A 5,000-nucleotide genomic window follows, 5' to 3' on the forward strand; every position below is an offset into this window, starting at 1 on the left:
TCCGACTGTCTAATTAAAACAAAGCATTGCGATGGCCCCCACGGGTGTTGACGCAATGTGATTTCTGCCCAGTGCTCTGAATGTCAACGTGAAGAAATTCAAAAAAGCGCGGGTAAACGGCGGGAGTAACTATGACTCTCTTAAGTCATAGCCTTTCCCGCCCCAGCCTTTGTTCCACCGACCCCAATACCACCACCGACCATCAGTGGTATAGACCCAGGGCCCTCTGAGGCGCGCGTCCCGCTGACCGGCACATTCATGTGTCCGGACTGTTGCCGCACCTTCCCATCCAAGATTGGATTGGGGGTACACCGACGTCGCATGCATCCGGACCAGATGAACGCGGAAGTCGACATTGAGCGAGTCAAAAAGCGTTGGAGCGCTGAAGAACTGCGCTTGATGGCGAGGGAGGAAGCACTTGCCGCCACCAGGGGAGTACGGTTCATCAATCAACACCTGATGGCCGTGCTCCCCATGGGACGCACTCTTGAGTCAATCAAGGGTGCGAGGCGTGGAGCGGACTACAAAAATCTTGTAGCCCAAGCGCTCCACGCCCTCCAGGTGGCGGATCACCAACCAGGTGATTCCTCCCTCCGTTCCGACACGGACGAGATCAGTAATGATCCTCCGCGGAACGAGGATGTGATGGGTCCATCACCACCTCCGGACCCATCACACCTGCCATCACCTCGCTCAATGCAGGGGAGTGAGAGCCCGCATGATGGATTTCGGGCGGCTATCCGGGAACTTCTTCCCGAGGTCGCCCGGATCCGGGGGTTCGGCGCACTCGCGCTCGTTGGAGTCGCAAACAACCTCCTCCACGGGCGCGATGTTGCTGCCGGACTCCATGCGTGGCTCCAGGGAGTTTTCCCTGTTCCTCCCCTGAGACGACCGCGACCAGCTTGTCCGGATGCATCCATCAGGGTGCCGAAGAAACGGCAACGTCGCCGGGATTATGCCCGCGTACAAACGCTCTACAAGGCAAACATGTCTAGAGCGGCCAGGGAGATTCTCGACGGGGGACCTGGGACACGCTCCCCAGATGTTGCAGTTATGGCTGCTCACTGGGGACCATTCGTGTCCCAGGAGTCTACCCCCGTCGAGCAGTCTAGGCGTTCTCCACCAACGCCCTCCCTGGCGTACGTGTGGCACCCGGTGACTTGTGACGATGTCATCACAGTCACAGTTGCCAATTCTTCGGCACCCGGTATTGATGGCATCACGGCGAGGCAGTGGAAGGCAGTTCCGACGAGCATAAAAGCCGTCTTCTTCAACATCGTGCTCGCATCGGGTGGTTTCCCTCCGGAAATGCTAATTAGCCGGACCGTGTTTGTTCCCAAGAAGGATGGGTCTTCTGACCCAAATGACTTCCGCCCACTAAGCATCGCTTCAGTCACCATACGCCATCTCCACAAGATCCTGGCCAAACGTCTACGTGCGGCCAGGCTTGTGGACATTAGGCAGCGATGCTTAGATGATGGGTGCGCGGAGAATATAGCTGTGCTGGCTTCACTGCTCGAAGACGCGCGGAGACGTCTAAGAGAGATCCATGTGGTCTCATTAGACGTCGCCAAGGCGTTCGATGCGGTGAGCCATCACGCTATATCCTCCGTGTTGGGACGAACCGGTCTGCCGGAGGGATTGGTTAGCTACACCACCCGGCTATATGCGAATAGCACCACGGTGTTTGAGGTTGACGGCGCTCGTTCGGAGCCCTTCCACGTAAGCAGGGGTGTGAGGCAGGGGGATCCCCTCTCCACACTCCTGTTTTGCCTCGTCGTTGATGAGGTACTAAGATCTGTACCTAGCGACGTCGGTTACGAGATCGAGGGCTGTCGGGTGAATGCGTTTGCATACGCCGACGATATAGTCCTCGTCTCGTCGACCAGGTTGGGTATGACCGCAGCCCTACGTGAGGTTGAGGCCCGGGCTAAGGAACAGGGGCTCTCGTTCAATGCACGCAAATGCGTGAGTCTCTCCATCGTGCCTGCCGGTAAGCAGAAGAAATACAAGGTCCTGGTCGATCCCCAGTATCGTCTTGCCGGTGGCGAGGAGATTAAACAACTCTCGCCATCCGAGCAATGGCGGTACTTGGGGGTCGATTTCAGGCCTGTAGGACTGAAGCGAGCCGGCAGTGTACTTAACACCGAGATGGAGAGACTAACGAGAGCCCCCTTGAAGCCGCAACAGCGGCTCAAGATACTTAGATCGTTCCTTATCCCGCGGTTCTACCATGCGCTTGTTCTGTCGGGGACAACCCTAGGGAAACTTAGGGCCCTCGACAGGCAAGTCCGCGTGGCCCTCCGTAGGTGGCTGCGGCTCCCGCACGATACCACCGTTGGATACTTCCACACTCCGTGCAGGATGGGAGGCCTCGGCATCCCATCCTTTGCCACCACCGTACCGGGACTCATGTACATGCGCCTCCAAAATCTGGCGGCCTCCTCCTCTCCAGCAGTGAAAGCTATTGCAGGGTCCAGCTGGGTCGATAAACGACTCAGCTGGGCCCAGCGGGCCCTTGTGAGGGACGGCACCATGCTGTCCTCCAAGGAGCTGAGAGAGGAGTGGTGGGCTAACCGCCTGTTCCGGTCGGTGGATGGTAATGAGCTACGTGAGTGTGGGAGGTCCAACCTTTCCAACTGGTGGATCGATGCGGGATCCTACGGTATACCCGGACGGGACTATGTCCAATATCATCACGTCCGGGTCAACAGTCTACCCACGCGGATACGCACGTCACGTGGTATCCGTCGCGAGACCAGAGAGCTGCAGTGTCGGGCGGGCTGTCGGGCAACCGAGACGTCCGCCCATGTCATCCAGGCATGCCACCGTACACACGGCGGTCGCATCAAGCGACATGATGCCGTGTGTGCGGTGGTAGCCTCTGGTCTCCGCGACGCGGGGTGGACTGTTGCCGTAGAGCCTCGGTTCCACACATCGTGTGGACTGAGGAAACCCGACCTGGTCGCTACAAGGTGCGGCAGCATCAGCGTGATAGACGCGCAGGTGGTCAGCGGAGCAACATCCTTGGACGACCATCATGAGAGAAAGAGGAGGTATTACTCGGAGAATGCTGATATTGTTCGCCAACTAGCGGACAATGCACGCATTTCTCCGAGTGATATCTCCTTCTCCTCGTGCACACTCTCCTGGCGGGGAGTGTGGTCGTCCAAATCCGCTGACTACCTCCTGGGTCTTGGGCTCCCTAGGAGGTTACTCTGTGGCATTACCACTAGGGTCCTCCAGGGAAGCCACACTAATTGGGTGCGATGGAACAAAATGGCTGGGCTGTGTGGGCGGGTGGGGCTCCCGCGGGTTGGGGTTGGGTGATCGGTGGTGGGGCGCTACTGCGCCTTTTTATATCCTTGGGTTACCCGTCCCCACACCACCTTAACGACGGGCAATATGCCACTTTTTGCAGCCAAAGTTGCTGTTGGGGGGGGTTTTAGCCGGTAGTCCGGAAACGGGAGTCCGGCACACCCCTCTCTAACAACAGAGGGAGTGCATAAATGCATTTCCCCCCCTAGGCAAAAAAAAAAAAAAAAAAAAAAAAAAAAAAAAATAGCCAAATGCCTCGTCATCTAATTAGTGACGCGCATGAATGGATTAACGAGATTCCCATCTGTCCCTATCTACTGGCGGTGGCGGTCTGTGGCCACCCAGGGCGGGAGATAACCCCCGAACTAGCCCTCGCGTAGGAGGGTTGATCGGCCGAGTCGATGGGTGTATCGGCGATGAAGGCATTAGAGACCGTCAGTGCGTCGTACATGTAGTACTTCGCATAATGGCGAGGCCCTGATTTAGCATACGGGCTGTGGCGTGTTCTTTGTACAGCACTGTATGTGCTGTATGACTTCCGACTGGGGAACTGTTGTCACTCGTGGCATCAGTTCCCCAGTTTACGTTAAACGGTTTTTCAGACCGTTTTTCGTGGGCGGAACACGCCACTAGACAACACTCCGCTGGGCTCAGGAATACATGGGATGCAATCAATCCCCTGGGCAACCCAGGCCGCAAGGGGCAAACGTGCCCTAGCCACACTTGAGCCTCCACGAAAAAGGTACCGCTGGATAGCTCGTGTTCTTAAATACGCAGCGAACTGAACGAAGTGTGGTGGAGAGGAAGAGGCAGCCTCTCCGACCGCTGTCTCCCACGTGTTTGCCGTGCGTGGCGACCCTTGTCGTCGGAAAAGAGGATCCTGGGATCTGAGGGGGCCCTCTCCTGCGGGTGAGACGTCCCCAACACGTACCTTTGGCCTCTGCTTCGGCTAGATGGGCGGCTGGACGAGAAAAGCAGCCCTGGTCCAGTCAATCGGCTTGGAACGACCACACGCTTCGGGCAAGTGGGTTCTGCTGGGCGAGGACGCGGGCTGGGTAAGGAAACCGACCCAGCCAGCAGACTATATTCGGTGCGTAGCCCTAACTCAGCCTTTGGCGGGTTCCAAATTGTGTGGGTCGGTGGTGGCCGGGGAGCGCACTGGATGAAAGACCAAGACACATTATGGGTCTTAACAAAATTAATGAACAAAAAACTAAGCGTCCAAAGACGACGGGTCCAGCTCCTACTCGGAGTGAAGCCGTCGCCGCAGACGCGGGAACTGCAAATGCAGCTGTCAGTCCCCCCGCGTCTGTGAGAAAGACAAGATCCGGGAAGGTGATTAATATCGCCAATCCTCGTGTGATCTTGCAAAGATGTGTGACTCCCACGCGAGCGGTCTCGGTGAAAACCGAGCCCACGGTAGAAGGTACGCCGGACACCGGTAACGTGGAAGTAATCGAACGAGTCGGAGACACGTCACTCGTGAAGGTGCAGTCGGCACCCGAGCGTGTCGAGGACCCTACTGGTGACGGTTGGCAAACCGTCACCAAAAAGTCAAAGCGAGCCAAGCCGGGCGCACCCACCGGCAAGGCCGCAGCAAACCGGGCCAGGAGACCGAAGGGGACGTTCTCCGGGCAGAAGGTACGGCCTCTCGATCTCGTAAGAGACGAAGCCTTTAGGCG

At 57.5% G+C, this 5,000-nt stretch overlaps 1 pseudogene; it reads left to right on the forward strand.

The window, feature by feature from the left end:
• The window catches only part of LOC143263660 (large subunit ribosomal RNA), a 10,331-nt pseudogene that overhangs the window by 2,746 nt on the left and 2,585 nt on the right, over positions 1-5,000 (forward strand).

Source organism: Megalopta genalis, unplaced genomic scaffold (assembly GCF_051020955.1).
Source record: "Megalopta genalis isolate 19385.01 unplaced genomic scaffold, iyMegGena1_principal scaffold1018, whole genome shotgun sequence".
NCBI classification, from domain to species: Eukaryota; Metazoa; Arthropoda; class Insecta; order Hymenoptera; family Halictidae; genus Megalopta; species Megalopta genalis.